Source organism: Macrobrachium nipponense, chromosome 42 (genome assembly GCF_015104395.2).
Source record: "Macrobrachium nipponense isolate FS-2020 chromosome 42, ASM1510439v2, whole genome shotgun sequence".
Taxonomy (NCBI): domain Eukaryota; kingdom Metazoa; phylum Arthropoda; class Malacostraca; order Decapoda; family Palaemonidae; genus Macrobrachium; species Macrobrachium nipponense.
The window spans coordinates 10589965-10611422 of NC_061103.1; the positions used below are offsets into that span (position 1 = coordinate 10589965).

Below are 21458 nucleotides of genomic sequence, written 5' to 3' on the forward strand. Positions count from 1 at the left end.
TATTTGAGTGTGAAAAAAAAGATTCGAATAATGTCAGTGTTGGAGAGGAATTTGACAATTAATGACAAGAAAATTGTACTAAGGGATTTTCAGACTAATTGGGAAGGACTGGAAAATATTTCGCATTCAGATGAGGTAGATCGGTTCGACATGACTTTAACAAAAGAACATTTTGAAAAAAGGCAGGAATATCTTGCCAGTAACAGTTTATGTAGCAGGCTATTGTTGCTATGCAGTTTTCAAAAAAATGAACTGTGATTGTTGTAAGGGCATGCTAACTTGCAACACTGAAAATGATGTGCATGAAAATTACAAGTATATTGATGGTATCAGCAGAGGCTTCCTGATGTACCCAAATCCTGTAGTATCAAATATTGCTATGTACAGTTACATTGTTAATGACAAAATGGTCCAGAATGAGTCTTTTCACAAAATTGCTAATCAGAGAGTTATGGGGAGTGTCTTGACGTACAACAAATTAGCTGATGATGATGCACTACTTCCAATGGATTCATGTGATGCTGGTCATAATTCAGAAAAAGATTAGAAGAAATGATAATATGGTCAGAAACTGATGTCCTTCCAAACAACTACTGCTCAAAACAAACTATATCCTCTCTGAAAATTAACTTGTGAACCAAGGGAAAAGAGAAAATTTCAAACACTGAAAGAGTCAAGAAATAAAAAAACAAATATGTCAAATGCGTCAGGTAAAGAAAATACACAGTAAGATCAGGTGTGTTGGTAATTGTGAAATGAGTTGCATGTTAGTTCATTTAAAATTGTTAGAAATTTTTACTATTTTTGATAATGGATTTTCTTTTATAATAAAATCTTGTTAGAATGATTCTGGTTATTTACTATGCCCAAACTAGATCACAGTAAGTTTAGCTGTTTAAGAAAGGATGATTACCCCTAAGCAGCAAGGTGTCAGAAGAACGATTTTGTAGTAACAAAAATTATTTTTAAAAATCAGCTTCAAGAGGAGGTAAACTAAAAAAAAAAAAAAAGAAGTTGTAACGCATTAACTAAGCCATGGAAAAGAAACAGAGAGGTTGTAGATGGTCAGTTGTCCTGTTAGCCTGAGGGCTTCGACCAAGTCGACCTACTCCGCTGACGTCAACCCCCCACTGACCAGGCCTTCTCCTCTAGATGGCCTTGCTAGACCGCTTCCAAGCTCCCAGGCCCAGAGGAGAAGGAATGTCGAAAGCCTTACGGAGGTTACGGAGAATCCCCACCGATCAGGCGTCCCTTCGGTAGGATCGTGACGACCCAGACTGCCAAGGATCGCCATTGGAAAGGCATCCTCAAAGAGTGCGTCTTAGAGTCCGATTCGTCATCTTACAGACATGTTTGAAGTTCGAAGATGCGGAAAACAACTCGGACAAGCGTCTTTATTGTTTGAGGCGGGCAACCAGAGGTGCGGACAGAGCGAGTGTCCGACCCGACAACTAGTACAGAATCGAGTATCCGAAGCGGACAGCCCGGACGGGGAAAAGTATCGTACTCTGACAGCGCCAAACAGGCGCCAAGCGATAGATGTGGACAACCTGGACAAGGCGGACAGCCCAGGACGGGAAAAAGTATCGTACGATATTCCAGCCGGGTGCTAGGCACCTGATGCGGACACACTGGACAGGCAAAAGTGTCGTACGGGGACAGCGCCAGCCGGGAGTCAAGCGCCAGACATGGACACTCCGGACAAGCAAAAGTGTCGTACGCGGACAGCGCCAAGCGGCAGATGTGGACAACGTGGACAGGCGACACTGTCCGGGGCGCGCGGAATTCCACGCGGAACTTTCCAGACGCGCGGAACCTTCCACGCAAGTGGAACGTTCCAGGCGAGAGTCGCCTTCAAGACGCGCGGAAACATTCCAGGCGCGCGGAACTTTCCAGAGACAGACACTGTCAGGCGCGAATCGCCTTCCTTGAGTTCTTCTCTTCTTAGTTTTTAGGAGGATCGGCCTTCTCCAGGCAAAGGCGCAAGATGTCGCACAGGCGGCCGTCGCTTTTGTCAGAATGATTCTGATACTTAGAGAAGCCCTTCTCCAATATTCAGATGACTGCTGTAACAGGCAGTTCCTCTCAGCGTGGACTCTCTCCTTCATTCATACTCTTCCCTCATTATGACGAGGCAAGAGCTGCGGGAGTTTTTTCTTAATAAGAATCTCGTCTATTCGGCGTTGGGGAATGACTGCGGAAAGGGAACATCAATCTTCCTTCCGTAAGCTCAATATATAAACAGGAATCCTGTCCCTTCCGCGATTTCTGTGGAAATCACGAAAACTGAACGAGTTCCTGGAATAACATCTTCCTTAGGGAAATATTAAACGTATTGTCAAATAAGTGCATAACACATAATTGACAAAAAATGTATACTCTTTGTATCTTAATGGATGAGTTTTCATTGACAAAAGAGTTTCAATACATCTTACGCGTAAGCATATAAGCTCCCTTGGACAAGATTCGGAGGAGCTCTCATTCATTGATTAGAGGCTCTTCCAAGTAATAGACGCGTAGAATACTAATTCGTTCTATTGACGAAAAGAAGGAAGATAGTAAATTTTTCCATTCTCTCTCTGCCTCGGAGAGGAAAGAATGTAGTAGAGAATTTGCTGTATAAGACTACTGTATGGTCAAGTCATATGCGCATACCGTAGTTTCTTCTATGGTTGGCAACCGAATTCCCTGTATCCTTCCAGGAGTTTCCTAGGTAAGGACTACGCTTAAAGGGATTGTTAAGAGAACACCGGCTCAGCTTCTGGATTTAACGAAGTCTTGTTTCGCTTAAATATGCATTAGTGAGAGCTTCCTGAGGCTCGATAATAATTTTATCATATTCCTTCATTGAATGGAGTAGCTGGCAACTCAGGAAGAATAAGGCGAGACGGCGAACGGAGACTGCTCACTGCTATCGCTTAGACCAACACAGTAGCATCTAGTTCTCGGTCATGATCGGTCGGTTACATCTCTCTCTCCTACAGGATTGACTGGCTAACCGTATCTCTCCCCTACAATCACGGACTTTGCCTCGGATTGAGGGGATTTGTAGGCAAACATGAATAAACATTGTCTGCGTTTTTGCTAAGAAGCTTTCAATAAGAAAGATATTGCAACCTTTCAATGCTGTTTACCACAACGTAACAGAATAATAGAGGATTCTAACGCGGCAGAGCACTATATTATATAATGCTCTCATGCTTACGAAAGCATAGCTTATTAGAGAACATGCTTAGTGAGAAGATGGATGAGTCTGATGGGAACCATTTTTCTTTGGACAGAATTTTGTTTCTCTGAATGGACTATTTTATGCTTGTAAAGTTTTTTCCTACCAAAAATGGAAATAATGGTAATGTTTTTGCTTCGCCCTCATAGTAGGGTAAAATGGTTTTGTCACATTGTGGTCACGTCCCAGTTGACAAATCATCTAGAGCGCACCAGCTACATAGGTCACGTCCTTGCTGGCAACTCTAGTGAAGCATAAACAGCATTCGGTGTCTAAACAACACCTATATGATCTGTCACATTGTGGTCACGCTCCCCGTGACAATTCATTAGAGAGCACCACTACACAGGTCATCCTTGCTGGCATCTCTAGGAATGCATTACCCGAATTCGATGTCTGTATGTAGGATCTAGTTGCATTTGGTCACGTCCCAGTTGACAGATCCTCTAGAACTCAACAGCTTCACAGGTCACTACCTTGCTGGAGTCTCTAGAAAAGCAGACATACGAGAGGGTGCCGCGTACCAAGACAGAGGTACAGAAGTTCTGGCACATAGTCTTTAGAATTGCAAGAAAAAATTATTGGACTTGATAATTTCTCGATATAGCGAGTGTTAACCGAAGGGTTCAGTAGCCTCTCTGACAGCAGGCTCGGTAACGTCACGGTTCGTTCCTGATTTCGTTCCCCCCCGTCTAACTGGAGGGAGGGGTGTTCGATCCCAAGGAGGGACAAAATGATTTTTTCAAATCAATTTGACTATTTCCACAGCTCTCTCATATCTCAAGGAGCATCGAGAATCTCTTTTTTCGCCTCTGTTCGCGTTAACAAGAGAGAACCTGTTTGGAACACAGACACGGAACGTAATGATCCTTAAGAGGTTCGCTGCACGATGTTGCACGTCCGGGAGAACCTTCTCGATCGACGATTTAACTATTGACTTATGTCTAATCTTAATTGGAAAGAGAGGTGTGGAAACCTGCAAGATGTCTTCTTCATAGATCTCTACGCAAGGTGGAAGACGAACAGGCTTCCTCTAGACTGCCTCCTTATACCCGAACCAAGAAGTAATATACACATTTTTAGTTTAAAAGGGGAATAAACTTTAGTTCTTTTTTTTTTTTTTCCCTAGATATATAAATTCTTAACAGATATTAAGATAAATGGGCGTCAAAGGAAGAGAGGATGATACTTTATGCCTCATTTTGGCCTTAGAGCACAGCATGTTTTGGGAGGTTTTTCCAAGAGAGTCTAGAGATTCTATCAGCATCTATTATAAATGGACCTTAACAACCTCTCCACTCTGAGTCTGTCCGCGTGCAGACTGACCAGAAGTGGACATGAATGAGAGGATTTTTCAAGGTAAATGACAATAGTCATGGCCAAGACATAGAATTGCTGCAGATCGTGCTAGATGGAATGAGGAAACTGTCCTCTTCCGATACCTCTGTGAACCACATAGCGGGGTTTTTTCTTCACTTTCAGAGGGAAGAATCACCTTTGTATATATCTGCTATCAAAGAACGCAGTAAAAGGCTATACTCTGTCTCTACAAGGGGAATTAGAGATAACAGAGGATTAAGATCTTCGGGATCTTATACGATACCTCAATACGACAAGAGTAGGATATCATGTACAGTAATACCTTGGGTTACGAATTTAATCCGTTTCAGAACCTGCTTCGTAACCTAAAAAATTTGTAACCTAAATGGATTTTCCCATAAGAATGTTATAAAAAGCAAATAATGCGTTCCACCCGACCATGAATGACCATTTCAATTCAATTCATATTTTTTTTCCATTTATTTTTGTTCACTAAGGTTGAAATTCGTGTAGGAATTAAATAAAATTATAAAATTGAAGAATGAAATTAAATATAAACACTAGATTTCAATATGCATGCAGCAATAAAACCTGAACTTTACCTTTGGCGAGTGTGGCTGCTGGCTTGACGGAGATGGGAGGAGGGGAAGGGTGGAGGAGGAGAGGGTTAGGGCTTGGGGGGAAATCTCCCTCCGTGAACACTTCTGGAAGACTTTCTGGTTCTTTCTCTAGAGAGCACCGTTCACTACAATCACTAATTTTACGCTTACACGACACTGTGTCGTCTTCACAATTTTGAAAAAATATTTTTCTATGGAGGCTTGCTTTTGCTTGTTCTTTAAAATTTTATAGAAATGACCCACCCCATTATCGATAAACAAATTTGTTGCACGCCCTGACGCAGCCTTATTCGGGTGATTTTTCTCAATAAAACTTTTCACAGTTACCCAGTGTTTCAAAAAATCCTTGATCTCGCTCGAAGGAAGCGACTGCAGCGCTCTCCCCTCCCCCTCAGATGAGATCTCCTCCGTTACCTGTCTCTGTTGCTCCTTGTGTAGCTCCAACAGCTCGTCGGTCGTCAGCTGCTGCCCATGCTCAGTCAGGAGGTCCTCGATGTCGTCCGTGTCAACCTCCCCAGCCCCAAGGACATGCCCAAGGATACAATCTCGTCTTCAACTGCCCCCTTCTCGACGGTTTCGAACCCCTCAAAATCTCGTTCAGCAACGCAGTCGGGCCACAGTTTCTTCCATGCAGAATTGAGGGTTCTCCTGGTGATTCCCTGCCAGGCTTTGTCAATCAAGATTGAGGTGGGCAGTTTGTAAACAGAGTAGTGATCCTTCCAAAACTCTCTGAGGGTAAGCAGCGCTGGAACATAGCCTTCGTATACAATTTCTTGAAATTGGCGATAACTTGCTGGTCCATGGGCTGGAGTATTGGAGTGGTGTTGGCGGGCAAGAACTTGACTTTAATGAACTTGAATTCGTCCAGTAAGTCCTCTTCAACGGATGGAGGATGGGCAGGAGCATTGTCCATCACAAGTAAGGCTTTGAATGGGAGGTCCCTTCTCCTGGAGATACTTCTTCACCTCGGGACCAAAAATTGTTCATCACTCGACGAACAAGATCCTCGTCACCCAAGCCTTGGTATTAGACCACCACATAACGTGCAACAGCTTCTTCTGCATGTTGTTTTTCTTAACAAAGCACGTGGATTTTCTGAGTGATACACGAGGAGAGGCTTAACCTTGCAATCCCCGCTTGCATTGGCACAAAACAGTAGGGTTAGACGGTCCTTTCATGGCTTGTGACCGGGAAGTGCCTTCTCTTCTGCCATAATGAACGTCCTCCTGGGCATCTTCTTCCAGAATAACCCTGTCTCGTCACAATTGAAGACTTGTTGGGGGAGGTATCTCGGAATCCACGAGCCTTTTAAACTCTTTTACGTAAGCCTCTGCCGCCTTTGTATCTGAGCTTGCAGCCTCACCATGGCGAACAACACTGTGGATGCCAGTCCTTCTCTTAAAATTCTCGAACCAAGCCACGGCTCGCCTTAAAACTGTCTTTTTCACTGTCCGCTGATGTGCCTGGCTCATTTTTACTCAAATCTTCGTAGATCTTACGAGCCTTTTCGCAAATGATGCTCTCACTTACGGAATCTCCTGCCAGCTGCTTCTTCTTTATCCAAACCATGAGGCAAATTTTCTACATCGTCGAGAATATAAGGCCGTTGTTTCGTCAATACTGTGACACCTTTTGATGCTTTAACTGGCTTTAATTTCTTCCTTTTTTTTCTTCAAAATAGTGGCAGATCGTTGATTGGGACCGCTTGAAGAATGCTGCAATGTCTTTCCACAGCGCTCGCCTTTATCATGCATTTGGATAATTTCCTTCTTCATTTCGACTGTAATCATCTCCTTCTTTCTTATGCTTTCCTTCTTGCTGCTTGCCTTCGTCATCTTGGGAGCCATTGTCTTTAGTATTTGGGTAATAGTAATGTATAAGCACTATCACGGAAACACAACACGTGCGCAAATCACTAAGCAAATTTGAGAGCGTATCACGGACAGATGCGTTCAATCTTAACGCCAGCGAGATAGTGAAAGAGTTATGGTTTAAAAAGGGTCAAGGGATGCGTGGGAGGAAGTCACGTGACCCTCGTTAAGTTTTGGCCGAAAAAAATGCGTTCGCAGATCCCACACTCATCCGATGTCCGATGTAAACAAAGCAGGCATTAAGTTTTGGCCGAAAAAAATGCGTTCGCAGATCCCACGCTCATCCGATGTCCGATGTAAACAAAGCAGGTGGCCTCCCATGATGGAAATTCGCGCATTCGTATTCCAGAATGAGGGCGTCACTTTGTAAGTTAAAAAATTCGTATACTAATCGGTTCGTAACCCAAAGTATTACTGTACTTCGAATGGGATCTTTTTGTGGCCACAGTTTCCGTGTTCCGACCAAATGGAACTGCTCCTCATCAAAATTCTTTGAGAAAGTTTATGAAGGAATTCTTTGTTTCTCTTGGCCCTAACGACCAAGAAGACAAGTGAATTTTTTTGTGCATTGGAATCTCGTATCAGATTCAATGGAGACTCGGCAATGGGTTCTTGCCAGCATAGTATGTCTGGCAAAGAACTAAAACCCTCTATTCCTGACGCAACGCTTTCAGATAGAATTTTCGTTTTGCCCGGCAGGAGGGTACTTACATTTTCATCTACAGAAGAAGAGATGGTTTAAACGTTTTTGGACCTACAGAGTCTTTGGGGTTCGATAAGGGCTCAAAATGCTTCCCAGAAGGTATTCAGAAGGATACAATAAGAGCTAGAAATCAGAGTTCCGCCCAATTTCAGCTCAGAGTCTCCTTCGACTTCCAGACTCCTTCCCTTCCTTCGGGCAAGGATAGGGAAGATTCTGCAACGAGGAACTTCATCAACGTGTAAGAAGAGATCTCGTTAGTAAAGGAAGTACTCACGAAGGATCCTCCTCGGAGAAAGACTCTTCTCTCTCGTACTGTTAGATATCCTGTCGTCTACTGGATGTAGCTGACTACAATCACCTCCCCTTGCCAGAGGCCAAAAGCTCAAAGGGGAAGAATTTCTTCCACCCTTCTCCAGTCTCCTGATAAACTATGTGGTTGTTCAGGACTCTCAGACAATGTAGCGCCAGCCAGGCGCCAAATGCCAATACAGGCAAAAAACGCCAGAGGCAGACAGTTCCGAGGAACTCTGTCATGGTCTGATGCGGAGAAGGAGCGGGCCTCCAACCTGGTGCAAATGCGCCAGCAGCGAACAAATCGGACAGATATAAGAGTGTCCGTGTGGACATCGCCAGACAGCCTCGAGACTCTTCCAAGCTCGAAGCTCCAGCAAGTGTGGAGGAGCCAAGCCAGGCTCTAGGAGCCAGCCAGGCGCCATTCAGGTGCCAGGCTCCTTCCAGGCGCTAGGCTCCAATCAGGATTGAGGATCCATTCAGGCGCAAGGCTCCTTCCAGTAAAGAGAAACCTAAAGCTCTGTCATGTAAGAGGGCTAGTCCCCATTGATATGATTCAGGTAAAGGCTCTGCCATGTAAGTGGGTCAGCCCCCGTTGGCACGATCCGAGAAGGCTCTGTCGTGTAAGCGGGCTAGCCCCCATTGACATGATCCAGAAGGGTTTGTCAGTCATAGGTCCCTACCTCGCTGAAACTCTTAAGGCATGCAGACTCATAGACAGTAATCATGAAGTCTTCTGCCAGGCTCCAGGCGCCAGCCAAACGCGAGGCTCCAGCCAGGCGCGAGGCGCTAGCCAGGCGGGAGGAGCCAATCAGGCGCCCAGCCAGGCGCGAGGCTCCAGCCAGGCTCTAGGCGCTATTCAGGCGCAAGGCTCCAGCCAGGCGCGAGGCGCTAGGCGCCTGTCAGGCACGAAGCGCTAGCCAGGCTCCAGGCTTCACCCAGAAGAGATCTATATCAAAGAACGCCCTGGCCTTCTTTGAGACAAATGTGATCTCCTAAGCACTTGATAAGTGCATTCATGATTCCTTCAAAAAGCTGAGAATTAAAAGTGCATGAAGTGCGAGCTTTTCCGAATTCTTGTTCTTTCCTTAACAATATGTCATAAGGGACATATTAGCTGTCACATACGGGAGATGTAACTCTGTGTTGACTTCCCATTATCCGAAGGATGTCAAGATAACCTACGAGAGATCCTTCTCTCTTGGTTGATACATGTCTGCGGATACGTTGCTGGGATAGGGAGCCGATACTGATCCTTAACTAGCGAGTTAAATTTTATTTAACTTCGTGTTTTTTCTTTGGGTTGTTTGAAAGGAGTTTGGGATAACTCTTCAACTTAAAGTCACTAACCCTTGTTGTTAGGATCAGGTGATCGGGATCGGTGTTGTGCTCCTTAATTATGCCACTAGGCATAGGCGTATTGTCATGTAAGAGGCTCTGTCGAGTAAGTGGATAAGACCCCGTCGACAGACCCACAAGAACTCTTAGCCATAGGTCACATCCTCGCTGAGGCTCTTGAGGCGAAGCAGATTCCTAGGCATTAGCCATGGAATCTTTCGCCTGAACAAGTAGGAACCAAGGTTTTATTTATTTATTACCTACAACGTATGTTGTTTACCTTTCTATTCAGTAAATAGTTGTCTCTTACCCACCACCAAGGGTGTCAATCAGCTAAGTATATATCTGCCGGGGAAGTTGCATGTACAAAAATGATATTGTTCGAATACAATAAAGTTTTGTACATACTTACCCGGCAGATATATACGATGAATGGCCCACCCAGCCTCCCCTCAGGAGACAAGTGGAAGAGAAAATCTGGTTCTAGAACGGTAATGGTTCCTATTCCTGCCACCCAGCAGCAGGGAGGTAGATCACCTGACCTACCTGCAGCGTGTGCCGCGAATTTCGAATTTCCGTCAGGGACGACGGAGTCTATAGCTAAGTATATATATGCCGGGTAAGTATGTACAAAACTTTATTGTATTCTAACAATATGATATTTATATATATAAATGAGGCAGTAACCCAAGGGATGTTGTGTTTAGAGGCAGGAAATAAGCCTTGAAATCTCAGAAATTGAGACGAGGTTAGAGGGGGAAGTGACTCATATTAGTAGTCAGTTTGAAAAAACAGAAAGGCAGCTATTAGGAAAACTAGATTTCATACAATGAACTTACCTGTCAGATATATACATAGCTAAGACTCCGTCGTCCCCGACAGAAATTCAAATTTCGCGCCACTCGCTACCGGTAGGTCAGGTGATCTACCTGCCTGCCCTGGGCGGCAGGACTAGGAACCATTCCCGTTTTCTATCATATTTTCTCTGTCGCCGGTGGTATCAACATTGTTGTTACTACCTCTGACTGGAATTCGCTTTTTCAAGACTTTATTGATCATCTTTATTGGATTTCTTGGTGACGTACTGGATCGTTGTTTTGGCAATTCGCTACTGTGGACTGGATTTAGGACTTTGCTTTTGATTTTTTCTAATAGAATGTCTGATTCAAGTGTTAGTGTGAGTGTGTGTGTGAATGTAGGCTGCAAGGTGAGGATACCGAAGGCTTCGGTTGATCCTCACACTGTATGTCGTAATGTAGGGGGTTTGACTGTTCTTTGGCTAACACCTGTATTGAGTGTGAAAAGTTGGATGCTAATGAATGGAAGACTCTACTTCTTACTTGAGAAGTTAGAGAGGGATAGGATTAGACGGGCTGCACAAAAGAGTGTGAGTACAAGGCCTATTGAGCCTTTTTCTGAGTCTAACTCTCCTTTTGTTAATGAATATGATTCTCCCTATGTATCTGAATCCTCACAGGCTTTGCATTCGATTCGGCTTCTGAAATCGCCAATCTGAAGGCTACTCTTCGTAATAAAATGAAGACAAAGATGGCGGCCATGCAAGGTAAGGCTAGTGATTGTGATTTACTGAGTGAAGTGAGTGTTCCCAGTGTTGTGGAGGGGGCGTCTGACCGTCCCGCGATGCTCCCAGGCCTAGACCTCTTCCAAACTCACATACCCAGAGGAGTAGGAAAGTCGAAAGTCGTACGGAGGTTGTGGGGAATCCCCAACGGTCAGGCGTCCCTTCAGCAGGTCTGTTTCGTTACAGTCTGCTCAGGACCGCTCTAATAGAAGAGTCTCCTACGAGATTGTTTCTCGTCGTCCGGTTCTCCTTCCACCTAAACGAGGGTGGAAGGACTCGGATCTTTCTAGGCCACTGAAAAGGCATTGGAAAGAGCGCGCGTTCGACTCGAGCCCGGAACGCTTCTCGGAGGAAGCTCCTTCTTCTATCAAGAAGGCTAAGCTGGTTTTGACGCCTCCTAGAACAGTATTTGAGGATCGCACTCCTTCGAGTTCTCCTGCTTCTTCTATTGAAGAGGACGCTGGGGTGGCTTCCAAGAGGATATTGCTTGCAGTTCAAGAGCAGATTGCCTCTTTGGTTGGAGTTCTTTCGAGGGATCCCCCTCGCAAGAAGGACGCTAGACTTCCTATTAAGAAGTCTCGTCTTCTTTCACCAGCCAGACGTGAAGCGTCCGCCAGACATGGGACGTCTTCCAGGCGCGAAGAGTCGTACAAACGTCAGGATCTATCCGAGCGAGTTGCTCTAGATCAGGATACGCTCAGGCGTGAGGCGCCAGCCAGGCGCGAGGCGCCAGTTAGGCGTGAGGATTCAGCCAAGCGCGAGGCGCCAGCCAAGCGCGAGGATTCAGCCAAGCGCGAGGCGCCAGCCAGGCGCGAGGAGTCAACATTGCGTGAGGCGCCAGACAAGCGCGAGACGTCAGCCAGAGCGCGGAGGATGCCAGCCAGGTCTACTCACGCTCCAAGGCCCAAGCGTGAAGGGGCAGCCAGCCAAGCGCGAGGCGCCAGACAAGCGCGAGGCGCCAGACAAGCGCGAGGCGCCAACCAAGCGCGAGGAGCTGTTCAGGCGCGAGAAGTCAAGCAGACGCGAGACTTCTTTTAGATGTGAGAGAGAGTCGGTTCACTCTATGAGCCCCTCTCCTAGTAGGAGTTTGTCACCAGTAGAGAGGAACGGGATGAAGATCCTCTCGTTTTTTCAGGCTGATTCTCCACAAGGTGTAGAAGGAGATTCGGAAGAAGAAGGTGCCGGTAGAGAAGGAGTCTCGAACTATAAAGTTCTGACTGACCTTCTTTTACGGGAATACGGAGATTCTTTAACTCCTGCCGCTCCTCCTTCGCCTCGATCACTGTTTTCGAGTGCGATTGTGCCTAAGTCTTCGTCGGTCTTGAAGATGAGACCTACGATCTCTATGAAGAGAGCGCTTCAGTCCTTAGACAAATGGATGTTGTCTAAGAAGGATCTGGGCAGGACCACCTTCTGTATGCCTCCAGCCATACTTTCTGGCAAGAGAGGTTTCTGGTACCGAACTGGGGAGAACATGGGCCTTTCTCTCCCAGCGGCAGCCGAAGCGGACTTTTCAACCTTGGTTGACTCGTCAAGGAGACACGCTTTGAATGGAGCTCGCGTGTCTTGGGCGATTTCGGAGACGGATCATCTCCTCAAGGGACTCTTCCATATTTTGGAAGTGTTTAATTTCCTAGACTGGTCCCTTGGGGTGATGTCTAAGAAAGCTCATGACTCGGATGGTCTTGACCCCGAAGTCATTCTGAGTATTCTTGCTTGTATTGACAAGGCGGTACAAGACGGATCGGGAGAAATCTCCTCTCTTTTCGGAGCAGTACTCCTTAAGAAGAGGAGTATTTTTAGTTCCTTCCTAACCAAGGCGGTTTCTCCCTCACAGAGAGCAGCCCTGGTTTTCGCTCCCATGTCTGACTTCCTGTTTCCTTCTCAGTTAGTGAAGGACATTTCTCGATCACTGACTGAGAAGGCGACTCAGGATCTTCTCCTGCAAAACTGCAAGGAAGAAGAGACCACTTGTTTCAGTTGACAAGAAAGGACCGACTTCTACGGTTCAGCCCTTTCGAGGAGGGCCTCTCTCCAGAGCTACCTCTAAGAGAAGAGGTCTTGAGAGGAGAGGTAAGGCTCCTTCCCGTCCCTTTAAGAAAGGGAAGTGAGACAGACAGCCTCCAAACACCAGTGGGGGCCAGGCTTCTCGAATTTGCAGACGCCTGGTCTCTCATAAACTCAGACGCCTCTTCCATGTCCATAATCAGGAAGGGATATCTTATCCCCTTCCAAGACAGTCCTCCACTAACGACCACACGCGGGAACTGTCAGCCAGATACAGGGACCCTGTACTGAGGGATACTCTTCGTCTGATGGTGAATCAAATGGGACAAAAGAGCTATAGAACTGGTTCTAGAGCAAAACTCTCCGGGGTTTTACAATCGGCTTTTCCTGGTTGCGAAAGCCTCGGGGGGCTGGAGACCAGTTCTAGATGTCAGCGCTCTGAACAAGTTCGTTGTCGAAAGGAGAAGTTCTCTATGGAGACTTCGGCCTCAGTCCTTGCGGCGTTACGTCAAGGAGATTGGATGGTGTCGCTGGATCTCCAGGACGCCTATTTTCATGTCCCGATTCACCCTTCGTCGAAGACCGTACCCTCCGTTTCATGACTGGGGGAAGGATCTTTCAGTTCAGGGCCTTGTGTTTCGGCCTGTCCACAGCTCCTCAGGTCTTCACAAATCTGATGAGGAATGTGGCGAGGTTTCTTCACCTCAAAGGCGTCAACATCTCTCTATATTTGGACGATTGGCTCATCAGGGCCAAACAGAGAGACAGTGTTTGGAGGACCTTTCTTTGACCCTAGACCCTGATAAAGGCGTTGGGACTACTCGTGAACCTCGAGAAGTCACAGCTGATTCCCAGACAGAAACTTGGTTCTATCTGGGGATTCAGATGGATTCTCGGGGGGTTTTTCGAGTATTTCCTTCGCAAGAGAGAATTGTGAGAGGCTTGGAAAAAGTCTCTCTCTCTTAGGAAAGAACGGACTTCGGCGAGGGAATGGTTAAGGCCTGCTAGGCACCCTTTTCCTCGCTCGAGAGTTCAGTTTCTTTTCTCTAGAAAGACTACATCTTCGCCCTCTTCAGTTTTTCCTAAGGAGATCTTGGAACTGGAAGACGGGACTTCTTCTCCGACAGTTTTCTCCTTCCAATGGGAGATGAAACCACACCTGCAATGGTGGTTGTCCCCGCTAAAAGAGAACAAGGGAATTTCTCTGGAAGTTCCGAACCCAAGCCGAGTGTTGTATTCCGACGCATCGGAGAAGGGTTTGGGGAGCAACACTAGGACCGAGAGAAGTGTCAGGCACCTGGAAGGCAGCACAGGTGTCCTGGCACATAAATTGCAAAAGAACTTCTAGCAGTTCACCTTGGCGCTAAAGTTCTTCGAACCCTTTGTGACGAACAGTGTGGTCCAAGTGAATAGTGGACAACACTACAAGCCCTGTCCTACATTCGGAAGCAAGGAGGAACGCACTCAGTGTCGCTTTACAAGAGATAGCAAGAGATCTGCTAATTTGGGGGGTTTGGGGGCCTCACAAAGAAACATCTCCCTCCTGACAAGATTTGTTCAGGGGACGAGAAACGTCACGGGCGGACAGACTGAGCAGGAGAAGCCAGGTCCTTCACACAGAATGGACTCTTCATTCAGAGGTGTGTCAGAGTCTTTGGGATCTTTGGGGCACTCCTCACTTAGATCTGTTCGCCACATTCCTTTCCAAAAGGCTGGAAGTCTTTTGTTCAGTGGTGGAAGACCCAAGAGCTCTCGTGGTCGACGCCTTCCTGCTGGACTGGTCTCATGTGGACGTGTACGCTTTCCCCGCTTTCAAAATCCTGGGACAAGTGTTTGAGAAAGTTCGTAGCGTCCCAACGGGACAAGGATGACCCTGATAGCCCCGTTTTGGCCAGCACAAGATTGGTTGCAGAGGTGCTGGAGTGGACAGTAGACTTCCCAAGATCCCTTCCAAAAAGGATGGATCTTCTCAGACAGCCACACTTCGAGAGGTTTCATCAAAACCTCCCCGCTCTCGCTCTGACTGCCTTTCGACTATCGAAAGACTTGTCAGAGCGAGGGGGTTTTCTCGCGAAGCTGCAGCGCTATCGCTAGAGCCCGCAGAGCTTCCACTAGACGAGTCTATCAGTCGAAGTGGGAGGTATTCAGAAGGTGGTGTAAGTCTAAGAAGTTGTCCTCCTCCAGTACCTCTATAACCGAAAATCGCTGATTTCTTTCCTTTTGTTCTTGAGAGAGGTCTCTCATTTGTCTGTATCGACGATCAAAGGATACAGGAGCATGCTTTCGGCAGTATTTAGAAACAGAGGCCTAGACATTGCTGAGAATAAAGATCTGCACGACTTGATTAGATCGTTTGAAACTACAAAATCGAAGGAACTAACTCTCCCAGCTGGAACCTGGACGTAGTTCTCAAGTTCCTTTCGTCTGACAGATTTGAGCCTCCCCCACGTAGCTTCGTTCAGGGATATAACAAGAAAGTGCTTGTTTCTCCTATCTTTGGCGACAGCCAAAAGAGTTGGCGAACTTCATGCCCTAGAAGATTGAAGTCGGTCTTTTAAACAAAGACTCGGCCTTTTGCTCGTTTTAGAACTCTTTTTCTAGCGAAGAATGAAAATCCATCGAATCCCTGGCCCAAGAGATTCGAGATCAAAGGCTTATCGAGTCTAGTAGGGAGAGAAACAGAGAGGTCTCTTTGCCCGGTAAGGGCCTTGAAGTTCTTCTTACAAATGAAAGAAAACAAATGGGAGGCTCTAGGACAAAAGTCTTTTTGAGGTGTTCGCATATTAAGGGGACCCCCACTAAAGAATACACGTCTTAAGAACGCATTAGCTTTCTTCATTAGGAGCGTCAATTACGGATGCTCACAAGTCTGTCCTGACGACTCTTTTCCGCTTTTTAAGAGTAAAAAGCCCATGAAGTTAGAGCAGTGGCGACGTCTCTCTCTTTTCAGAAGAATATGTCGTTAAAGAAAATCATTGACACGACATATTGGAGGTGCAATTCAGTTTTGCATCTCCTATCTTAAAGAACGTTCGCGTGACCTACGAGAAATGTTTTTCTCTGGGACCCTTTTGTATCGGCGGATACAATACTGGGTATCGGGAGCAAACACCAATCCGTTAAATTTTGTACATACCTTCTACTAGATATGTTTCTAGATTTCTGCTGACAAAGAGGGCTCGGTGCTGCAGCTGGCGGCCAGTCACTGTTGTTCGTAAGGACTCTTGTGATATCTTTTATGGGAGTATTAAAATTTTTTTTTTTTGAGAATTTTTGTATGAACGAGTTTTTCGTTTCGAGTTATGGGTTGTTTGTTATGAGTTCGGGATAACTCAGAAACAATTCTATATACTAACATGGTGGTTAGGATCAGGTGGTCGGGATTGGTTATGCTCCTTCACAAGGTGTGTTGTCATAGAAGTGGTCCAGTACCCATTGACAAAGTCCTTTCAGGCTCTGCCGAGTAAAGCGGTTCTTATACCCATCGACAGACCCACAAGAACTCTAGCCATAGATCTAATATCTCGCTAAAGTCTTGAGGGTGATGCAGACTACCGGGCTACAGCCACGAAGTCTACCACCTATCAGGTAGGAACCAAGGTTTTTTCTTTATACCTACAACATATGTTGTTTACCTGTCTATTCCATATTAGCTGTCTCTGACCCTCCACCGAAGGGTGCCAATCAGCTATGTATATATCTGACAGGTAAGTTCATTGTATGAAAATGATATTGTTATAATACAATAAAGTTTCATACATACTTACCTGGCAGATATATAAGATTAATGGCCCACCAGCCTCCCCGCAGGAGACAGGTGGAAGAGAGAAAATATGATAGAAAACGGAATGGTTCCTAGTCCTGCCGCCCAGGGCAGGCAGGTAGATCACCTGACCTACCGGTAGCGAGAGTGGCGCGAAATTTGAATTTCTGTAGGGGACGACAGAGTCTTAGCTATGTATATATCTGCCAGGTAAGTATGTATGAAACTTTATTGTATTATAACAATATCATATTTATGGAAGAAAGGGTTCAGGTAGACCAGTGGACCATGTGGTGAGTCAGCATATACATAATAGAATTGAATTTAATTGTGTAGAGGGAAGACATGACGAATGGTTAGTAGACTTGATGACGACTGTAGAATAGACTTGAACTGCTTACTCGTCCCGGTAACCAAAAAGGAAATCTCTTGAAGCAGGGAGTCGAGAAAGGGTTTTTAACTTTGGAGCAATAAGTCAGTTGCTCTTATGTTACATATTCATGTTCTCATGAGGCTGACCATTTTAAGGACAATAAAAGTAGGGGCTAGAAAAAAAGTGGATGGCCAAAGAATAAAGTATGGTACAAAGAGGCTGTTAGAAAAATTAAGGGAAAATAGATGAAAAGGTTGGGGTAACAAGAGGCAATACATAAGTTGAAGTGAGGAGATATTGTCAGGCAGGAAAAAGTAAGAGCAAACACTTGTGTGGTTTTTACTTTATTCTTATCGCCTGTATGTGATATACCTTCTCATTTGTATTTATTTACAGAACCCTAACAAATTCATGTGGTTAATCCTTATATATTCCTAGGACTACATATTAGTCATTGGAGCTGATAATCAAGTTACCCTAGATTTCTGACCTGATTTCATTTTAGAGGAAATCACCCACAGGATACTTTGTCTAGTTTACTGTAAACTGTGCTGAAGGCTCTATGCGAAATTCCTTGGGCACCTGTTTTTTTTTTTTCTGTAGTTTGTTGCCTGTTGCTTGTGCTCCCTCCCTACTGTAATCTAGCTAACTTAGCTTTAACTTATTTACTGAAGAAACTCTTTGGCACTATACCATTGAGAGGCTAGCATTGTTTGAATGGTCTGATTACTAGTCATAAACCTTCGGACCTAGCTAAACCTAATCTGTCCTGCTCTGAGGGATTCCCCATCGTATGATGGAACATCCTCTCAGTTGAAGTACCACCTGCAAAGACATGGGCTGTGAATTTTGCATCCCATTCCTTTGCCTTTTGTGCTTGTATTGTACTTCACCTTTTGTTAGAAACACATGCACAAGTATACATATACATATGTTCAGTTAGATTCCAAATGTAATTTCCCCCATACTTTCTTGATATGTCTGTTGTATTATACGTATATTGTTGAGTGTGTTAATCTATGACAGTTTGCCATAAATGTTCAATGTACGTATCTATCCCGTGTGATCACTGAGGGTGACATTTATGTGCTGCTTAATGTGTCTCCTATTGTGTGTGTAGCCTCTAGTGAGAATTGTAGCAAAATTGATCTTTGAAGGTTGTAATGGGAATATGTGCTTCTTAATCTATTTTCTCCTAATCCTCTTGCAGTGACTCCGTCGCTCGTCTTGTTTGTCCTTGATCACCGTGGTGTCTATCACAAGCAGGCTAAAGGTGGTACTCTTTTATGACTTGTAATGCCTGTATATTCACAGGAGTTCTTTCAATACTCTTTATATCTAATATCCTGTGTTTCGGAAGGCTTCAGTTTTGAATTTGGGCTCCTGCTTGTTCTACTTTAGCATATTATTTGCCATAGGCTTCTTTTGCAGCAGAACACCCTTATTTAGTTTTACCTTTGGATTTTGAGCTGAAAGTTAAGCTAATGAGGTACTGAATCTAGTTTTCATTGACTAATAATAACCCTAGAAGCTTTTTCTCAGCTGAAATATGAATTCAGAACACCGTAATTATAAATACTACATTGTAGTATTTGGTGAGACAAGTAGACCTTGTATTGTAATTGTAGGCATTATGCAGTGCAATGATGGAATGATTTTCTTGCTGGAAGTTGATCATTTTAGACTTAGGCCTACTGTTATGAGGTGCAGATCTAGGCAAATGGCATCCCATGTAGATATACTATTAGGGTTGGAATTGCAGTACTACTACAGAGCTAATCATTAATATCCCTAGTAGAAAGGTTTAATCATATATGTACCTTGCCATACTTTATAAGACTCCATTATTGCTGTGCAATAGTGTGACTACAGAGAAAATGCTAGATAACATTAAATGCAGCATCGTCCTCCAACTGGTGCATTAAAAATGAGCTCCCCTGTGAAAAACTAAAGAATGTTTGCCACATTATGCTTAAACAGTAAATAGAAAGCTCATCTGCAGTGCATCAAACTCCTACACATATTGTGGAAGCCACCTTGGCCTTGAGCACTTGCTTTTTGAACATAAGGGCTTTTCCCTTCCATGACCTCTTTCACTTCATCTACCCAGCACTTGTCTTATTCTCCTTCCTCCCAGTTCTATTTAAACAATTTTCACTCAACCATCATACCAAATTCTTTTCACACATCTGAACCATTTTAAAAGATACCGATCCATATAGTATCCACTAAGACTAGCCTTTTAATAACTGTTGGATCTCCCCATTTTTCACAATTTCAGTATTACTTATACCATTCAAACAGTTCATTTTGGCAGCATCCTTTTGTTTTTATTCACCTTGAACATCTGTGCTCACTTTCACAAACCTATGCTGTAACAGATATTTTCTCAACCCACCATCGTTGGTTACATTTATTTGAAACACCCACTAACCAACAGCTTCCATTCTTCCACCATCGTATTATAATGCATATTTACATTTATCATTATTCCTAGTTTCCATTTATACTGTCATAATGACTTTATGATTGCTTACATTCACTCTCAGCTTTATCCTTGTAAAAACCATATCTGTTTACCAGCCAGAAAACAATATTACAGGCAAACTTTGTTCACTGTCCCTTAACTCTTCTTTAACATCACTCCATCAGCAAAGGTCTTATATAGCTTGAGGAGGCATAATTCACCTCCATATCTCATGCTCATTTGATCAGTTAAATCATAATTGCTTTTTCAGTATACTGTGTGTATGCAATTCAGTTTTTCCCTTTAAACTCACTCTTTTTGCAACAGCTAACGTTGATACTTGAGCCACACCCTTTAGTATATCTCCCTCCTTACTTGTTCATTTTGTCATTTGCATTCAATTCTCAGTCAGAATCCAACCACATAACTTTTCCTTGTATAGTACTAGGTAATATGCTCTTGTAACAACTCTTGAGTATCATTGTGCATTATCCTTATACAGATGAACACTTATTACCACTCTTTACCCCTTCTTTGAAACCATTGCCTCATCTAGGCATGCCATATAAATCTTGGTCGTCAGTAACAGTTAAAACGCATTCGTGTCGGCACCATACACCTGTAAACTCATCACATTTTTTCTCATACTTGCTAAGTTTGTTCATGAAACTTACCTGTCAGAGATATATATAGCTGTATTTTCCTGAAGTCCGACAGAATTTTAAAAACTTCCGACAACACGCAGTTGGTCGGTCAGGTGGGTAGTACCATTCCCGCCGCTGGGAGGCGGGTATCAGGAACCATTCCCATTTTCTATTCATAATTTTTCTGTCGCCGGTGCTGAAAACACCTGTTTTCAGTACCTCCGTCTTAGGATTTTGGAAACATCATTGCCGCTAAGTATCCTAATTGTCTTTTGATTTATTTACTTGGATTTGTGGGATTTGTGGCTAGGCATACGCTATCTTAAATTGATTTGAATTTGATTCATTTTTGCATAAAATATCTGAATCTAGTTAGGCTAGTTTCAGACGGGGTTGTCTGCAAAGATAGGGTGTGGCTACCGAAAGCTTCGGTAGATCCGCACTTGGTCTTGCTTCTTTGTTGAGATTTGTCATGTAAGGAGTGTGAGACTTTGTCTATTCCGTAAGGAAGACGTATGATTCGTATGTACGCAATTAATCAGTAAACATGTCTAATTCCGTAAGGAAGACGTATGATTCGTATGTACGCAATTAATCAGTAACAAAAGTCAGGGTAGTGAACCTGCTAACCTTCCTGTAGACTTTATTTTGCCTAACCCTGTAGTATGGCCTACGGGCTATGAATATGTCTACGAGAGGTGCTCGCTCTCCTTCATTGCTGTGAAGTGCTACTTCTGTAATTGTTACTCCTAACCCTGCATTGTTGCCTTCGGGCCCTAAGCAGTGTCTGTAGAGGAATTGCCCTTTCTCTGATACTCTTTCGATTCGTAACTTAGAATCGAAAGTGCTTGCTTTAGAGAGTAAAAGTGAAGTGCAGAAGTGCAGTGATACCCTTGTGTAGTGGAGGGTGCGTCAGATCGGCCTCGTTTCGCCTCTAGGCTGGGACCTCTGCTTGACTCCCAGGACCCGGGGAGGGAGCATGTCGAAAGCCTAAGGAGGGTTACAAGGAACCCCCACCGATCTGGCGTGCCTTCGGCAGTTTCTGATGAAAATCCCCAGACTGCCAAAGTGCGTGCGCGTGCACGAATCCTGAAAGATTGCTTCTCGTCCGCCGAAGCGTCCTCCCCGTGGAGGGGTTGGAGCTTTCGGAAGGACTCGCGCCCTCTAAATAGAAGCTTTATAGAAGAAGGGACGCTTCACGTCCTCTCTTTCTCTTGTTATGCGTTTCAGTGAGAAGTAAGAAGGCGAAGTCG

The 21458-nt window shown here is 44.6% G+C and overlaps 1 protein-coding gene across 1 annotated transcript in view; it reads left to right on the plus strand.

Moving 5' to 3' along the window:
* Positions 1-18251: 18251 nt before the first annotated feature.
* LOC135213264 (coatomer subunit gamma-2-like) overlaps positions 18252-21458 on the plus strand; it is a 115279-nt gene continuing 112072 nt past the window's right edge. The window contains exon 1 of the mRNA XM_064247244.1: positions 18252-18367. The gene's annotated coding sequence lies outside the window, so the exon portion shown is untranslated. The remainder of the gene's footprint in view (positions 18368-21458) is intronic.